At 38.1% G+C, this 19915-nt stretch overlaps 1 long non-coding RNA gene across 1 annotated transcript in view; it reads left to right on the top strand.

The window, feature by feature from the left end:
- The window catches only part of LOC120405791, a 33905-nt gene extending 18650 nt beyond the window's left edge, over window positions 1–15255 (top strand). Inside the window, exon 3 of the long non-coding RNA XR_005598882.1 lies at window positions 13469–15255. This is a non-coding gene — a long non-coding RNA (uncharacterized LOC120405791). The remainder of the gene's footprint in view (window positions 1–13468) is intronic.
- The last annotated feature ends 4660 nt before the right edge of the window (window positions 15256–19915 follow it).

The following is a 19915-nucleotide window of genomic DNA, read 5'->3' as shown; positions in this document are numbered from 1 at the left end:
CTGCTCATCCTGTAGCTCCAGGTGTTCTTCACCACCACCACCACCCCCCCCCACGTGGGGGGACAGTTAAAGTAGTTTCTTTACCCTCCTCTGTACCTTCACAGGCCTTGTTGCCCAGATGGAGTGTGTGTGTGGAGGGGGAGGGGTGTGTAGCTGTGGAGGAGCTGATCCTTTGATCACAGGAGGGGAAGGAAGAGGAGGGAGCAGATATGCCCTGAGGAGCTGGGCTCTTTCTTCTTTTTCCTTCCATCCTGTGCAAATGGAGTTGGCTGCTCCCTCTATTCCTTTACATACCTGAAAACTACTTTCTGCTCCTGAAGGCTGAGGTGATGGAGGAGAAGCGCTCCACCATCTTCCAGTAGAAACTCTGATTGGCTGTTCTTACCTAAGAGGCGGGGAAGTAATGAAGGCAGCCAATCTGAGGCAAGTTTTTCAGGAAGGACTGAAGCTTCTTATCTCATGCCACGACTAGCTCCAGCACCAGCCAAGATGAAGTTGGTGATAAAACTGAGAGTTGACAACATTTTACCCCAGGTGAATCCGAGTGACTGAGACTGCTTCCTGTGTGATAGTAATGAAGACTGTAAAAGCAGCAAAGAGTCCTGTGGCACCTTATAGACTAAAAGACGTTTTGGAGCATGAGCTTTCGTGGGTGAATACCCTCTTCGTCGGATGCATCTGACAAAGTGGGTATTCACCCATGAAAGCTCATGCTCCAAAATGTCTGTTAGTCTATAAGGTGCCACATGACTTTTTGCAGCTTTTACAGATTCAGACTAACACGGCTACCCCTCTGGTAATGAAGACTGTTACTTACACAAGTAGTTTTCTTTTAACATTCATTTTTATTATATATATAGCTGCATTTTCATTTCAGTTGATATAGTCACTGTAGAAATGGACTACCTTTACAACAATTTTGTATTTCTTTAATTTGTTACCAGAAAATTGGTGGGTCATTCCTTTATGTGTCATATCATTAATGAAAGCTTTGCAACAATTGTCAGATGTGACAATACGGCACACAGAAAGGAAAATATTCCTTCTTTATGCCATATATTTTTAAAGGGTTTATTCTTATGTCTAGAATCAATTCCACAGTCATACACATGCTGCCAACTAAAAGGAAGATGCAATTTACAAGATCTGTACTAATGTAATTTATTGATTTGCTAATGCACTAGTTTTGTTTGATTAAATTAATATGCAGTACACATGTACTGTAGCCATCTGTCTAATTTGTGAAGCAACTGATTCTGAAATCCACAGAGATAGATTTCAGAGGAGGAATAAACAGAGTGGGAAAGAAAGCTAAAGGGTAAAACAAAGTCTAAATGCTTACATATATTCACTGGACCTTTTATCATTCATCTAGAAACCTGAAGTATAAAGGCAAAGTAACAATTTTGTACAAAGTGACTGCATGTAATTAAAAGAATTAACAAGAATGAGAATGGGGGATTACTGTGATACTATCTGATCATTCTTGCTCTGTGTAGCCTTTAACATATCAGTCAATCAATGCTATCGTCTGCAGAAGGGAAATAAGTAAAGGACTCCCATAAGAAAAAGCCTGGACACCACCTGGGTCCCCAAAGGTAAAGTCTCACCAGAGAAATAAGTCTGGATTTAATTGGATTGAAGAATCTAAATGGAAGTTTGCTTTGAAAAATTAATTAACATGGTTTACTGTTATAAAGTTCATCTATGAACCATAGGAGAATTTAAGGTCAGGATAATATATCTAAATGTACAATCTATGTACATCATTGTAGTATCTGAGTATATAGTGACAATCTTTACTTTCACTGCTTTCACGGAGCAAGGTTGTCTTTGCCCAATACACCTGTGTAGGTATGGCAGGTCACAGTGCAGAGGAAAGAGCTTCCTCTGTAGAGCTGGTACTACTCCTCTTCTCCCATGCAGATGGACAGGGAATGTGTGGAGCCTTGACTCTACCCCCAGATATACCAACCAGGTGAGCTAAACCTGCGGGGGAGGTGGGGAGTAGTGTTTCAAGTACACAATATCAAGCTGGGAGGGACTGCAAGTGCTTTGGAGGACAGGATTAAAATTTAAAATGATCTGAACAAACTGGAGAAATGGTCTGAAGTAAATAGGATAAAATTCAATAAAGACAAATGCAAAGTACTCCACTTAGGAAGGAACAATCAGTTGCACACATATAAAATGGGAAATGACTGCCTAGGAAGGAGTACTGCAGAAAGAGATATGGGGGTCATAGTGGATCACAAGCTAAATATGAGTCAACAGTGTAACGCTGTTGCAAAAAAAAGCAAACATCATTCTGCAATGTATTAGCAGAAGTAGAGTAAGCAAGACACTAGAAGTAATTCTTCTGCTCTACTCCACGTTGATTAGGCCTCAACTGGAGTAGTGTGCCCAATTCTGATTGCCACATTTCAGGAAAGATGTGGTCAAATTGGGGAAAGTCCAGAGAAGAGCAACAAAAATTATTAAAGGTCTAGAAAACATGACCTATGAGGAAAGATTGAAAAAAAATGGGTTTGTTTAGTCTGGAGAAGAGAAGACTGAGAGGGGGACATGATAACAGTTTTTAAGTACAAAAAAGATTGTTACAAAGAGGAGGGAGATAACACTTAGTCCTTCCTTGAGTGCAGGGGACTGGACTAGATGACCTCTCGAGGTCCTTCTAGTTCTATGATTCTATGAAGTAAAGGGCTGACACAGAATGTCCTCCCATCCCAGCCTGATGAAGAAAGGGAAGGTTTGTAACCAAATTGGGACTGAATCAGAATTTGCTCCTTAGCCTGCCCTTGAGGCAGCACAACTATATATTACACCTTACTCAGAACTTGTGGTAACTCCACAGTCAAGCCCAGAGTGAGATGAAATGTCTTCAGTTTCAGATTTCAATCATGTTTCTTCACTATAAATTGTTATGTGTTTCCATCATTATTTTATTCCTTAAATGTACTGAATTTATGAACAGAACTTTTTTTATACACATACACCAGGGAACAAAAGCATATTATAGTATTAGTTCTGATACTCTCCTAGGAAGTACTTAGTTGAGAGCACTCTTAATTAGAGATGGCTCAGGAAGATGTGGATTGGATTTGTGAGAACTTCATATAAGCTTTTGTTTTACAAGGACAAAACCAAAGTGACCTTGGCTTCAGTTTTGGGTTCACAGACTATAGGAATGCGTGAAATACTGTAAACCTAACAGGGAACTGCAAGTGATGGTGTCTAACTTAAAGATCTCTACATATAGAAATGGAAGATCAAAAATATGAATCAGTTGCAGGCAAACAGGAGAAGAAAGAAATAAAACAAAATGATCTGAACAAACGGGAGGTCCCTTCCAGTTCTAAGATTCCATGATTCTATGTAAAGCAATGGAAAGTGGTGGACAAGTGCAGAGAGGGAGATAGAAATATTAGCCTATCAGCAACAGAACCAGAAGTAGGATTTATAAGCCCATTTCTTAAAAAAAAATCTGTGAAAATCTGTTGGCAAATTACACAGCAGGAGATGTTGCAGACTAGTCTTGTTGGAATCAAGTTGCTATGGGATTGAATACTCATGAAGGAAAAAACCTGTGGCATTTCCTCAGTTCTCTTTCACCTTTCTCTTCTAATATTTGCTTACTACTGCTCTTGTGCCAGCATTGACATCACTGCAAATGAAAGTTATCACATGGCTGAGATGCATTCTCAGGCAACTTAGCACAAAAACAATTCAAAATGTCATTGTTGATTAGGCAGCAGCATTGGTAACTTTAAGTAGTGTTTAAAATTCCACAGATCACTTGATGTTACTAGTATGCACACTTCTAAAAGGTCAGTGCACTTTTTAAATATTCCGGTGCACATTTATACATCACTGCACTTTTTTTTAAGCCCTGGTATATGTCCCTCTATGCCCAAGAGGAGGAAACCATACTTTCTGCTGTAAGGAATGGAGCTACTGATGCAAAAAGGCACCCGATTTTGTAGTCTTCTGAAAAACTGTAGCACTGATTTAAAAACAAAATAAAACAAAAACAAAAGCCTGAATTCTGGCAGATAAGCTTTTTTGGGAGATTCCTATAAGAAAAATAGAGTTAGAGTAAAACACACAGGGAGATAAAAAGAGTAAAAATAGGGCAATGAGATCCTCCAAACTTTCCTTTATTTCATCAGTCACCAGAATTGTAAATGTAAGAACAAACAAACAATTGAAGTCTACAACTTCTTATAGAGTAAGACCCTTCCTGACTAACTCAATAGAAATACCTGCATGTGCTTAAATGTTTTGCTGGACTATGGTATACAATTTGACAAACCCAGTTTTTCTGGATTTGTTTGAATACCAAATAGTGGCCATCAATACAGTTTCAGATTGTACACTCAATTTGCAATTAATACTTTTTTTTATTAAGTACATCAACCAATCAAGGAATGGAAACAGCATCATGCAGACTTCAATGTAATTAACTAAGACAGCACAAATTGTATGTTGATTGCAGAATTTTCATTTCTCAGCACATCAAGAATTATTCACTGATGATATTCACACATCATTTAAAATAAATCCAAAAAAGAAGTTCAAGGAAAATACAATGAATGAATAATTTGACCAACTCTAGTTTTAAGGATTAGATTGGAAGTCATTTGCCATCATTAGATGCAGGAAAGAACTCCACATTTTTGTGAGTGCTGTTCAGAACTAACAGTTCTGGAGGTTTCAAACAGAACTCATCCTTAGCACACAAGTGTGTTCTGGGAGCGTTATAGTAGAAATGTATTGATGTATATTGAGTCTCTAACTAAAAATTAATAAGAAATTGGTCAAGTTGTGTGCCCTTTCAGTTCTCAGTTACACAAAGTGTGAACAGTTGAAACCAACGCCCCTAAACAATGAAGGATTGCCCCATGTCTCTATACAGCCTAACAGTGGAAATAAGAGTTTGAGAGCCAGTTAAAACAACTGTGCTAAAAAATGCTCTAGCCTACTGGGAAGGGCTCAGTACTCCACTTTATATTTCAAGGCAGATGGCAAAATGAAATGTAATTATGAAGGTGGTGATTATGGTTCTATTCCAGAATCTTAAAAGATCTAGGAACGTTCAGCCCAACTATGCAATAGTTACCTATTTACATTTAAACTACTTACTAATCAAAGTATAAAGATATACTATATTTTTGATTCAGCAAGGTATATAAACATGCATCTAACTTTAAACAGGAATAGTTCCACTGAAAATGGGATTACTCACACATTTAAACTCAGACATATGCTTAAATACCTTACTCTATAGACCTATATGTGATAACTCAATACAGGAGTGAATGGCTTGCCAACTACAGAACCAGTTTCTCCTCCCTTGGTTTTCACACCTCAGCTGCTAGAACAGGGCCTCATCCTCCCTGATTGAACTAACCTCGTTATCTCTAACTTGCTTCTTGCTTGCATATATGTACCTGCCCCTGGAAATTTCCACTACTTGCATCTGACAAAGTGGGTATTCACCCACGAAAGTTCATGTTCCAAAACGTCTGTTAGTCTATAAGGTGCCACAGGATTCTTTGCTGCTCAATACAGGAGAATTCATCTTGTACAAGCCTAAATTAAGCCATTTGATTCCAAAACATTATTCACAATGAATAATTCAATCAGCTCTAGTTATAAACAACTGTAATGCAGGGGTTAAAATAGAGAAGTTGCTCCTGCTATTATTTCTATATATTTCCATGCAGCCATAATACTCTCTTGACATTTCCCCCCTACTGGAAAATGTTTCTTATATAAAATTATTTCCAGCTAGCCCATTCCCACTCCTTACCCACAATATTTTTTCCAGAGGCCCTAACTAAGTTGTAATGGGCTGTCAATCACTTGCAACAAAACTCCAGAGGGGAATGATATCAATCAGCAGTTAAAGAATCAGATTTTGTAACAACTTTGCATTGTCTTTACATGACACCATAATGCAACATTTTTCAAACACTTTTAGAAAACATGATAACTACTTCCAGTCAGGCCAACATAATTAGCTCAATGTCCATAGCGTATATATTCAGATCAACAAATGGTTGATTATCCATAGATTCACATTACACTATGTGAAGTATAGCGTTGTTAAAACCTTTGTATTGATGAATATGTAGTAATTCAGAGTTAAACTCATAACAAGCTTAACTCAAAACTAAAGATCAGGAGCAGACTTGAAAGTTCTTCTAATAGATTATCTAAATGGATGGATGATATAGTAGAACTAGTCACAGTTCTCTACCACATCCTGTTTTTCGTGAAGTTTCATTTTTAACATAAGTCTTCTGATCAGCTCTAATGACAGATACAGATTAGTAAATTGCACCACATACCAAGTTGCACTGACTTTGAATCCAGTACATTATAAACTCACTTTGTACTAGATCATGATATCTGTACATATCACTTGGGTATGTGTGTGTCTTTAAGAATTACTTGGGCCCATTGGACTTTGGGCCTCTACCAGAGAAAAGTGTGAAGGATGTGAGATACCATTTTATTCTTGTTGTTACCAAATATCTTTCCTATTCATAAATATACACTGAATTATTTTTGCAATGATTTAAAAATTATCACTATTTGATGAGATTAAGAAAATGTAAATGAGTTTATATTAATGCTTTTGAACTAAGTAATGGCAGAATTCCTTCACATAAAGAGTGAATCTCAGAAGGAAGCCTTAGTTACTAGAATTTTGCAAAATTACCGCTTACCCCTTCATGTTTGAGTGAGTTCAATATTAATTTTTGCAAACATTTATGAAATATTTTGAAATGGCACTCCCAAACCCATTGTTGCCTAGTAATCCAAGCATCAAAGAAACCAAAAATCTTCCATGTGGGGCATGCATGTCTGCACTCATTTGTCTTTTAAGGGGTCCCATTGATGTGCTTGTAGGTTGTCCGATGGTTCTATTTTGGTCCCTGGCTTGCCAAGGAGAGGCCATAAGGCCAGTTGTGCAAATTGCAGAAAGCCATGAGTAATGGGGTTATTTGGAACTGTTCTATCCCAGAAGGATCCCAGTCCCTTGTAGAGCTCCTGGTATGCAAGGGAGAACACACACTGCATCATCCCCACAATGATGTGTGCTCTGACAGTTTTGCTGGCTTGTGCAGAAGTGAGGCAGGATGGGCGGCAGGTTTGTATAACTTTTGGTGGTGTCCAGAAAAGGTCCACTGAAGAGGTTAATTGCTTTCAGATCTTTTCAAATACTTTCATGCAACTAATGTTCACAGTATCACCCATCCTCCAACACTTGGAACAGTTTTAATTTCTGATAAAGTTAAAAAGGGTAATTTTTATAATATAACTCAGGCATAAAGTGACTGACTTTATATTAAGCTACTGTACTACGGTACAGTGCCTAACACATGGGGTGTGCCTCTCGCTTTTGTCCAAATGTAAAATGTTTGTTATACTGAACAATCAAATGTTTTACGCCAACATTTTGCAGCTCTTAAGATGTTGTCAGGGCTGGTTTGTCCAAAATTTGGACTAATTATATTGTTACTTCTGTTTGAAAAGAACATGTAATTCTTTATATGCAGTTTATTTTTCAGAACAAATTATTCATTTCCTCACTCAGCAAAACACAAGTGTGTGGGTGACTATCCCCATTAAAGTCAATAGGCCTAGCCATGTGGTTAAAGCTAAGCATGTGCTTAAGTGTTTTGTTGGATTAGGGTTTCAAAGGATTTCCCCTCCAAGAGAGAAGTAACACTTCAGCCCTAGTAAGTCATCAGCAATCCTACGAAAAACAGAGGAAATTCTCCATGGAACTTAAAATGAAAACACTAGAAAGGAAAGAAGTTAATTTCCAAGCTCCCAGTAAGGAGTTCATACATACAGCAAAGAAAAAAAATATATTTTTTTAAAAATTAAACACACCTTGACCATATCCTTATAAGCTGCTTTAACTTGAAGGATCATGCAACTATTCCCTACCTGCTGATCAATCCTCCACTAGCCATTTGTGTTGTAAATTCATTATCAAACCGAGGAAGCATCTGGAAAAGTGGGCCAAAGCAGCTTTTTGAAATTCAAAGAATCAATACTTGTGTACAAATGTAGTTCAGCCGAGCAGTATATCGTTTGGAATAACTAGTGAGCTGTGAAATTGACATTTGAATGAGTAAAATTGACTTTTTACAGAAACCATTTTTAGTCCTATGACTTCTTCTAAGGCTTTATCAGGTATGAGAGTCTGAAGTAGCAATATACTATTTGGCGGGGAGAGTACAGGAAACCCTTTGATATCATTTGAAAGTAATTATTACTGTGAAAATCAAACAGTAAATTTCCTTTCATTGACAAGTAATTGGCAATTTAAGAACTGCTATTTATCCAGTTTAATAAAAGACTTTTTAGTGATACATTGCCACTTCTGTGTAAAGCTACCAAGAGAAGGCTAGAAGTGTGGGAAGCCAAGGCAAGCATAATTACTTATTTGATTAAAAAGTGCTGGGGGTGGGGAGGGGGAAAGAGCCATTTCTTTTAAAATGATATCTTGAGCTACAATTTCAAGTTGTATCAGTATAATTATGTCAGTTAGGGGGTGTGATTTTTTTGTCTAAATAGTTATACCAGTAAGAGCACTAGTGTGAACACAGTTATATCGATATAAAGATGACCTGTATAGGTAGTTATTGCCCTCCCTGTATGTGAATAGCTATACTGCTATAAAACACCTTTTTAGAAATATAACTGTACTTATCCAGTATAGGTAAAGCAGTACAACTTTCTAGTATAGACAAGTCCCGAGTGGAACTGGTGAATACAGTAAAAGTATGGGAGTTATTATGTAATACAATGTGTTAAATAGAGCATTTCCAGAAGTCTGACCAAAGAGTGTGAATTGGGTGTTCGTGCAGATAAGCACACTGGATCCACTCTCTACTCTACATGCCTCCCACACATTGTATACAAACAAAGTACATCACTGTTTCTTCCCCCCCTTTTCCAATAGTCTGTGGCTCCATTGTTTTATTGTTGCTACTTTTCTCTCTCTTAAATATGTAGCCCAGTTCCCAAGTAGCTGCTCATGCAGAGTATGAAATGGCTACTTTATCCAAAATACCTAGTTTACCAAGAGGTTTTCAAAGGGCTCTGGAGACACAGGTTTCCTTTCCAGACATTCAACTGAAAGGAAATGGCAGATAGCAGTAATTTGGAATCCTTAGGGCCTTCCTCTTGCCTGCTGGCTGAGGTCACTAGGTTCATTTCTGTGAAGGAAGCATTGAAGATTTTTGTTAGCAATGGGCATAGTTATTCTGCAGTGCTGTTTAGCAGACAGAAGGGACATGGATCTATTTTCACAGATGCCTGGCTCAAATGTTTTTCAGGGCTTCTTATGCTTCCGTGTCAGGAATGGAATAGCAAAATGGTGAATGTCAGTTGATATCGAACAGTTGGTTTTGCCTTAAATTCAGCTCTAATTCAATTGATTCCTTCTGCAAAGTAGAATAAGAACTCTTCATAGTAATTGGTGATCTAGTTCAGTGTTTGGATTACATAGTCTGGGTTTATTAGCTTGTTTATTATGTGGACTAGTTCTATTGGCTATGATGGAGGAGGAGTAGAAGGCTCTCTTGTCTTCTTTAACCATGGTGGTATATTCCTGGAAGAAGTCTTTGTGATGCTGATAAATTGAAGTAGGTCTTATGCACTGGCATTTTAATCTTCTCTTTTTATACTTAATTGACTTAATTAGTATCAGTGAACTTCTTGGTTGGTGTGGAGGGCATGTGTGGGGTGGAATGAAACTAAGGTGTTGATAGCTTTGCTCACTAAGTAATCATATTTTTCTGCCCATTTGTCAGCACATTGACTTGTGGCTGGATACTGTTCTCTTCTAAGGCATACTGAAAGCTAGATAAATTCAGGAGCTTTCACAGTTAAATCAGCTTGGTTGGTTCACTTCTCTAGTGCAATGTAGGGAAAGCCATGCTCCTTACCTGGATAAGTTAGTGGTCAAACCAAGTGAGTAGAATGTTTGTTATAACCCCAATGTCCACTCCCAGACTGAAGGCCAAGTCCACCCTGTTTCTGGCTGGACAATGAGGAATATTATGATTTTAATAGTCATGGGTGGCTATCTTGGGCAATGTCTACTTAGGGATTGCTGTCTCCAGCAACAATGAACCTGGGGATGCCAGCAACATGCTAGGTAGCTGGTCCATTTGTTCCTCTAGTAACTCTATTGCTGCTGGCAGTCTAGAGCACTAGGATTCCAAGGTTCCTTTTCTCCCTCAGCTTGCAGACCATGTGGATGCCTTTGTACATTTGGAGAATTTTATTTCCGGTAAACAGTGCCTTCTGCATCAGTGACTGGAGGGGAACAGGACTGCTACTCTGCCTTCCTTTTTTTTTTTAATTCCTTCTGACTCAGTCTGGGATTTTATTTGTCTGTGCTCTATTGGGTCATCTGTGGAAACCAGTTGAAATATATATGTTGCATTTGTGTGGGGATGCTTTTGGGACATTGGCTGGCTAGTCAAACCAACACACCATTGCCAGCAATTGGACGGTTACTAGTACGGTTACCAGCAACAGTGGCCCTACTAAACCATCTGCTTTATTTCTTTCATGTTGCACATGGGTAAGCAGGAGGAGTTCATGAAAGGGCTCCAATATATTTCCCTTTAGCTTTTGTTGTCAGAATTTTTATTAGACTGTATCATCTGTGGATAAATACCTCAAGCTCAGCCTTGATATAGGCAATGATATTGCTCACATCTAAGGTTAACTTAATTGTCAATAAAACACTCTACATTATTATTTTTTTTCTTATCATTTGTGCTATTTTAAAAACATGCCTTTTCTGAATACAAATGGGAAAAACTCTGAATATCAGACCTTAGAATAAGATTATGAATACCAGTTTCAAGACCTGTACTCATCTCTATGAGCTTGTCAGAATATAGTCTTATTTTAATGCATGGCTGGCACACTATCATGAAAAAATAAAAGTGACATATGTTGCAGCTGTGATGTGTTCCTCTAACAGCTGCTGTGGCATGATGGGTAATTCTGCTTCCTTTGTCACATCAACCTATTTTAAGGCATTGAGAAAGGTCATGCTGACCTGTGGTAGTGTGAATACATTATTCCACAGTAGCATGAAGGAAAATGTATGTCACCTCTATGAGTGATACATTATATGCTTTAGGTTGCATAGAAAAATAAGAGAGGCCTCGGTCAATTTGCTCCATAGACCTAGGATCCTGCAGTGGTTCAAGAGAGATGAAGAAATCATGGATTGAAAAGTGAAATATGTATCTCAAGAGGCTGGGCTTGAAAGAGAAAACCGTGGTGGGAAATTGAGTCCATTAGACCTATTAAAGCTCAGTGAATCCAAAAGAACAAGGACCTCTTTGGATAATGAGTGAAATGGAGCATAGTTGCTTCATCTGTGGGGATAAGACTTTGCCACTAGCTGAAAGAATGTGCATAAGAATTATTTATTGGTGGATGTGGTACTTTGGTACATAAACATCCACCTGTTTCTCATAGATACCTGAACTTTTTTTAAAAAAGTCTTTGTGATTTTGGTTAGAACAAAGGCTTCCAAAAGGGAATGCAATTCTTAAACCACCAAAATAATATAACAGTGCCTACCGCAGCACTATTCTCCTGGTAGAAATTCATTTTTGATTATGTCAAAAAAATAACTTAACTTATCAATATGGGGACGTCTTCACTGAAATACAGACACTGTGAAAAGGAGCTTCTAAAACCAAGAAGCAGTGTAAAACTCATGTTGCAGAAGCAGACTGTAAAAATGATAGGCTTCTATTATCCTTTCATTCCTTCAGAAAGGACACTTCAAATACTAAGAATTCTATGACATTTTACTTGATCTGTGCTTTTTCTCACTACGAGGTCTCTCCTGCTGTGCTGTCTTTGATTTATGCAGGGTTCTGCAGAGTGACACATGCACAACATGTAGAATGCATGAAAGGCAGTATCTCAGGAAGGACATGGTGCTAGTGAGCAAGCACCAAACACTACTTTCAGTCAGTACCAAGGAGAGGGGTAAAATCGTACTCTGCTTGGCTCAGGTTGTATCTAAACCATTTGTATTATTGTCATTTAGTATCTCACGTAGTCAATGACATTTATTGCACCTAACAGTTACATAAAATATAGTCTTGCATATTTTGCCACAACAGAATTAAGCTCTCTGCATTTTCAAATAATCCAAGAGGGACAAAAATTGACTTTCCGGGTGCACCAAACTAGCATGAACAGCTTTAAAGAGTGCTTTTTACTAGGTATACAGCACAGTATGTATTTTCAGAATTAGTCCACACAGCAAGATATGGAGCCTGAAGTGTCTGCTGGATGAGTACGAATTTTAAACAAATATAATCTCAAATCATGGAACTCATGTTTTTGCATTGAAAACAACCCTCCGTCCTCCCCTACACACAAAGACTGCACAAATTCATAGATTTTTAAGGCAAGAATAAACCACAATGGCAACCTAAACTGACCTATGAACAGAGGCCACAGAATTTTAATCCAATAATTCCTGAATGGAGTCCAATATCTGTGACTGACCTAGAGCACAGTTTATCAGACTGAGGGTTCAGAACCCTAAAAATAATTTTGAAAAAGTTTTAGGGGGTCACATCTACCCTTCCTTTTCTTATGGATTAGAAACACAGAAGGTTCTTGAATCTTTCTGTTGCAAGGTGGAGTCACAATATTGAAAAGTTTAAGAACCACTGAACTAAAGAATATATCTAGAAAGACAGCCAATCTCAATTTAAAAATCTCAAGTAATAGAGAAACCACAGCATCCCTTAGTAAGATGTTCCAACAGTTAACTAATTTAAAAATTATCTTATTTCCATTTAAAATGTTGCTAACTGAAACTTCCAATCACGAAATCTTGTGATGCCTGTATCTGCAGCTATATTAAAGAAATCTATTGTCAGAAATCTGCTCTCTGTATAGGTCCTTATAGACCGTGATTAGGACACCTTTAATATTTTCTTCAATAAACTAAATAGTTTGAGTTCCTTTAAAGACCTCCCATTTCTCATAATAAGTCATGTTTTCCAGACCCTGAATCATTCTTGTAAACCCTTTTCTTCGTCCTCTTCAATTTTTCAACTTAATTCTTAAAGTGTTGACCCTAATACTGGACAAAATATTCCAGTAAAGGATACTGTTAAAAAACAAATATCTTCATATTTGAAGTTCTATTTTTCCCTCAATTTTAATTTCATTTAATGAGTTAACTCTAGTGATAAGAGCACAAGATTATAGATTACAAGTTAAAACTCCTGCACTGTATTCACAACTTGACTATTGAGTCATTTGTATGAAGGCAGGGTGAAGAAACTGCAGTCTATTGGCCCCCTAAGACATGAATCTGTTGTTCACTAGTTAAGTTTACCATTATTTAGGATCAAATGATCAGGACAATTTCTTTTTCTAGGTATAAGATCCAAAGGAGGCAACTTTTTCTTGGATGCAGATATTACAGCAATGTACTCTATATGGACATGAAAATCAACTTGGACCATGAAGATGGTGCAAAACGCATCCTTCTTGTTAAGTTGTTTCTGCCCATGTGAAAACAAGCAACAAACATGTAAAGTGTGTGCTGTGTTCCTCCTCTAGTGACGGTTCACTGAAGGACAACAGCCTACCACAGCTGCAAGCTGATGAAGTTATCTCTTTGTCTCAAGTGATAGAGGGATCTGCTTTTGTTTTGAGAGTCTTAGGTTCAACTTTTGCTGATGACTCATAAGCAGGTGTTTGTTTGTTTTATATGACTCCAGTGCTTTGGCATCTTTGTTGGCTGCCTGTTGGTTTCTAGGTACCAGCAATGAGGGCTTGCAGCAATGCCAATCTGAAATCTGACCTGCATCAGAGCCAGTCTCCACGCAAATTTATGAGTATAGCTAGCCCCTAGTAGGATGCTTAATTGGTTACCCTGCCAGGTTGGTTGGTTGGAAGGGTCAGCAGACCAGCTCTTAAGCCAGCAGCAGCAGTTTAAAGCATTTGTCCATGGTGGAGACAGCACCAGCACCTGCTTATTCCCAGTCTTGCTCCTGTCTTATGCCCACCTGGCCTCAGTTCAGGTAATTCCATACTAACCCTTGGCTCCGATTATTGATCTCTGACTCCAGATTTGACCATTGGCTCTGACATCTAGCTTCTGACTCAGGTTGTGAACCTGGGCTTTGACTCCTGATGCCTGAACCAACCAGTAGGCACCACCCGCAGTATCCTGGTCACTGATACTAGATGAAATAATAAGGTGTTTTTAAACTTACAAAGGTCTAAATGACTTGGGACCCAACTACCTAAAACACCCGCTTTCTCTCTATGCAATACTGTTCAGTTAAGATTAGTGTAGGCACTCCAACTGGAGCTCTCTTGATCTAAATGACCTCATAAGACATTCCATGTGAGGAGCCCTTCACTCCCCACCTCCTGGCACAAAATAGCACAAATCTGGTTGATGAGACCACAAAGTCTATCTATATAGTCAACATAACATAATATAAGCTAACATAAGAGTGGCCATACTGGGTTTGAGTTCAAAAGAGATTTGAGTTCTATATAATAGTTTGTGCTGAGAAAGTCTTTTGGCATTCTACTGTCATTTTTTAAATTTTTGTTCCATTGTATTTTTAATTAATCGCCAAGGACACTCAGAGCCTAGTATTGATGTCCTTTTGTGCTTTATACATTGGAAAGAATATGAATATGTAAAATAAATATTCATTTCAGAAGGATCTGAGACACACTGGTCATGGAAAAATTCAGAGATGAAAAGATAGTGATTATTCACAATTTAATTCATTTTTAGGATATGCACAAAATAATTCCACAAAACCATCCAGCTTCTTCTCCTAAAATGGAATAAGTAAGTGCCCTCCACACCTTTACATTAGCCTGGTTCATTTGTTGTTTGCTATATTATTTCATGTGTTCTCTGCAGACCCATCATTTTATTTTGCTGTTTAGAAAAGAATTAAATCTTTTTCTAAAAAATACATGTGCTTCACTGACAAAGCTTTCAAATTTGCCACTGCTGTAAAAGTTAACATTACTATCTTTTCATATTATTTGTATTACTCCTGAAAATGTGACATTGGTAACATTAATTAGCATCTGATGTCAAATTTCATTTACTCTCTCTGACAACTGATTTTCAGCCATGCTGCTTACTATATGGTCTCCATTACTCTGCTATTCAGGTCTATAAAAAGCACGAATTTGAACTGGATAAATCCATTTTCATCAGATACCATTAAAAGAACTCCAGTCCTTTCATTAAAGATCAATTGGAAAAAAATCAGAAGTCCTCTCAACCTTAAGTTCATTACAACAGTGAATATGCTGCATGTACAATTATGTTATAAGAAATAGCAATTTATGGAACATTATGTATACATAGCCATGAACTCACAAAAGCAGAAGAAATAATGAACAAACAGAAATCATTATCAAATATACACAGCCACAGTGACCATGGTTGATGAAGTCACACTAGGCTTCTTGCAGTGAAGTTCAGATTTGGCTTAATCCTGCAAATCCAGAAAACTCTGTGGCATTCCAGCAGGTGGCACCAGGTAGAGTCAGGTGCATCCCTTCATTCATTAATAGAGATTCAGTGCACCATGTGGTGAGTCCTTTTTTTTCCCCCCTCCTCACGACATAACCGAAAAGCATGCTATGCCCCTCTTTGAATATAATGAGTGATTGAAGGATGGCCAAATCTAAAAGATTCTGACATTTTTCCGAAACCCAAACAATTTTATGGTCAGGATTTGGTGCTGATAGAGCATATGGAATGCTTCTAGCCACTCCAAGTCTGAATGTTAGAGGATCCAGGTTTCTGACTATATAACAATTCAGGTAGTACATGTTTGATAGATCCTGAACTTTGTCTCAGCGCAAAGAGGTTTTTGCACCATAAGTGAGACATGGACTTCATACAGGAGGTGGTAACATCTATTAGCCAAAACTTTTGGGTGGTTGAATCTGTTCAAGCTCTGCTTGCAGCCTAGGTAGATAAATGTGCAAGGATTCTCCATGGTACTCGATCACACTTGCAACGGGGGTTCTGGAGGCACAGCTCTGAGATTTTGCACCTTGGTCTTCTGCCAAGAGAGGTTCAACCCCATAGTGTGGATGGTACCTTGGAATTTGGGGCTGAAATTCACCAGGGAGATGTCAAAGACCATGAGCAGCTGAAATAGTTTACTTACGTTCTGCATGGTAGGATGCACCTACTCCTTAACTGACATTATCCACAGCATTCAGGTTTCACTGTTGGGTGATTAATTATTAGAAGCTGGAGGGGAAGAACAACATCAGATGAGCTTAGGGTGACCAGATGTCCCGATTTTGGGGTATTTTTCTTATATAGGCTCCTATTACCCCCTGTCCCAATTTTTCACATTTGCTGTCTGGTCACCCTAGGAGCTGCACCAAAATTTAACTGTCTGCTTCACTTGGCATATATCAACTCAAAGAGGCTTTTTATTATTTGATTGACAAGTCAGCACCTGGGACTGCACTGAAAGGAGTTGGCATTCCAGATGTTCTGCTAAATCTGGGGAAGGTCTTCACACCTTCCCGGTGCTAGAGCACACTTCAGGTGTGTGGTCTTGCCTTGGCACAATTCTGCTAACCTCTCAAATGGTTATTAGGACTTGTCATTCTATGCATCGTAATGAAAGTTGGTCAAGAGTTCACCAAACAACTCTATGCTGACAATGTTGTCCTCCTTGTGAAGAAGTCACAATAAAATCCAGCAGGGAAAATTTAGACTAAATATTTGTAAAGCAGACAGTAGAACAAGCTACCAAGGGAGACTGTGGAATCACATTTACTGGAGATGCTCAAGGCTGGATTTATGGATTTGATATCCATCTATTACTAATTTAGAAATATCGATCATGCTGTGATGGAGGGAGATGATCTAAATTACCTTTTACAATGTTCTTTCCATCTCAAGTTGTTCATGGTTACTTTAGTGGATAAAATTCTGTATCTCTTCTCTATGTTCCCTCTCCATGCTTCTCGATGATATGGAGGGGAGTCAAATGCATAGAAAATTGGGGGGCAAAACCTATTGAGGAAAAAGGCCACAGAGTACCCACTTAAGTCCCCTCCGCAAAATATGGAACCAATTGTGCTCCCATCAACTTCAATGATGATCAGCCATCCAAGGAGTTGCAGAGAAAAAAGTGGGTGAGCCCCAGGAGTTGGAGAATGATCCTTGCTAAGCAACAGTCTCCAACATCTCACCTGCACAAAAACTGTGTTGATTACAATCCATATTTAAATAAATTAAAAACAGGACTTGTCCATGCTCCCCAAAACACTCTCACACTATTTTAGAACATATTCTAATACATATACATATTCTTAAACTTCCTCGGTCAGTGCTATTCTTCTCTTTTCTATTCCAGCCAGCTCCAGGACAAGTTGAGAAAGTCATATACTGTAGCCAAAGTACATAGCTACTTTAAGATTATAGCTACTTTAATTTAGATCAGACAACTGTACACTAAAATACACAATAATTAGTTTAAACAGGATTATAGGCCTCATTTTGCTTTCACACTGGTGAGAACAGGGATAATTTTACCCTGTTTGATTACAATGAAGTTAAGTGTGATAAGAATCAAGCAATGTGATCTCAGAAAATAAGAATGCAAGTCATCTTAGCATCTTCTGGCAGAGAGAAGCCTTTTTGTGTGTGTGTGTGTGTGTTTCCAAGTATATGTTTGGAAATACTTAATCCACTGAAAACTGGGACCACCGGAATTAAATTAGAAGTTTTGGTGACTTTTTTTTACTTAACTCTAGTACTCCGATCTGATGAGTCTGAAAAAAGTTAAGTGTTCCTTTATGTAAGAAGTCATCCTGAGAACTCAGCTGGCTGTATTTCACTCCATTTAGCTAAGAAAGAATTAAATTAAACAATAACATTAATAATTGGTTCTTATATAGTGTTTTTTAGGCAGAGATTTCACAGTACTTTACAAAGGAAAGAATCAGAGATATTTTAAAAGAGCATGCTATGAACAATCAGATTTTGGGGGAAGCAAGACAGATTTATCATACTGAAAAACAATGCCAAGTATTAGAGGAAAATGTTCCATAAAAACCCAGTATGTGTTATCTTACACTTTTCTCAAATAAAAACTGCCTTGAAGACAGACATGCATTTAGGAATTTTAACAGTGTAAGAAGAAAGCTGCTTTTGCACTTTGTTTCTGTCCACTCCAATGCATTCAGATTGAATTTCAGTGAAAAACAGCTATTGTATCTAATCTGACAACTTTAGCATCATGTCATTTTTATTCATTAACTTCATATGACAGAAGGTATGATGTAACAATCTACAGCTTATTTTTCAAACAGACCACAACACAGCATATTAAAGTAGACAGACCCTGGCATCCCTTTGTGAACTTGCAATCTTTTGTGGATATAATTTAGATATTTAAGTGCAGATTTTGTTACAAAACACTGATGACACAAAAAGCCATATCCAATAAAAGCTACCAAGTGTAAAATATCAAGCATCTGATTTCTTAGTACTTTCTATTCTACAAATAGTGTTTTCAATGTTTGGAATATGACCACAAAACTAGTCTCAGACATGACTTTAATTTTGCATCATATGAGGCGGTGCTAAGACAATATCCACCCGCAACAGCAAAAAGCTGAAAAGCAATGATTAAAACAATGGCGTCAAGGATTGAGGCAATTACTTTAGCTTAATCTCTGAATCAAGGCTAACTACAACTTCCTGACAGGACACACAAGAAGTTCAGAAAGGCTACAAGTTTGCAAGAAACTTTGAGGGTTTTTTTTTATTATTAATTATTATTAATTATTATTATTATTATTTAATGCAGTGGTTGCTTGCCTTAAAAATATTCTGTGGTTCTTTGCAGTGTCTTGGTAAAGAAGGAGATGACTAATATCTATGTTTAGTAATATAGAGCACAAATGAGGCACATTGCATAAGCTTATTAAGGTTATGGGTTCACATCAACAGCACCACCCCCAGCTCTTTGTACTTGGTCATGCCCTTAAGTCTCCCATCTGCTCCTGTCTCAACATGCTCCAGGTTCCAGTTTGACAACCCAGCTGCTCCTTATTGACACCACCTGGGTTCCTGTGCAGCTGATCTCATTGACACTCCCACCCAGGTCCCTATGACAATATCCTCTGGGTCTTCAGTTTCTCTTTTCTGATTCTCCAGGTTTTTCAGCCCCTTTTCACCCATGTTCTCTGGGTCCAATAGCTTGATGATAACCCCAGGGACTTCAGCTGCTCCTTATCCACATCTTCCAAGTCCTCCTGGTCACCCTTTTCTTGGTGTCTTCCCTTATTTATATGTTCTCTGGGTCCAATAGCTTGATGATAACCCCAGGGACTTCAGCTGCTCCTTATTCACATCTTCCAAGTCCTCCTGGTCACCCTTTTCTTGGTGTCTTCCCTTATTTATATTTTCAGTTTGTTCAGAAGTTGGGCATTCCAGAGTAAAGCGGCTTTTGTGGTTTGATCATACACTTCTGGTTTCTATGGCTATTCAGTCAAGACAAGCCTCCTTGTAAAGCCCTCAACAATATTCAGTTTGGTATTGGAACTGAGCAGCCATCTTTACCCTGGTAGTTATAGAACTGTCAGTCAAATATTGATCCTGGGAAAGATAAGAGCAGTTTATATAGGACCCAATTAATAAAGAACTAAAGTAGGGTAATATAATTAATGCCAATCAATATGGGTTCCTGTCAAACTAACTGGATATATTTTCCTGATGAGAATACAAATTTGCTTGATATAGTGTTGATGTAATAGACTTCTGGAAGGCATTTGACTTGGTACTGCACAACATTGTGAT

Source organism: Mauremys reevesii, linkage group 5 (genome assembly GCF_016161935.1).
Source record: "Mauremys reevesii isolate NIE-2019 linkage group 5, ASM1616193v1, whole genome shotgun sequence".
Classification (NCBI taxonomy): domain Eukaryota; kingdom Metazoa; phylum Chordata; order Testudines; family Geoemydidae; genus Mauremys; species Mauremys reevesii.
This window is presented reverse-complemented; position numbering and strand designations above follow the sequence as displayed.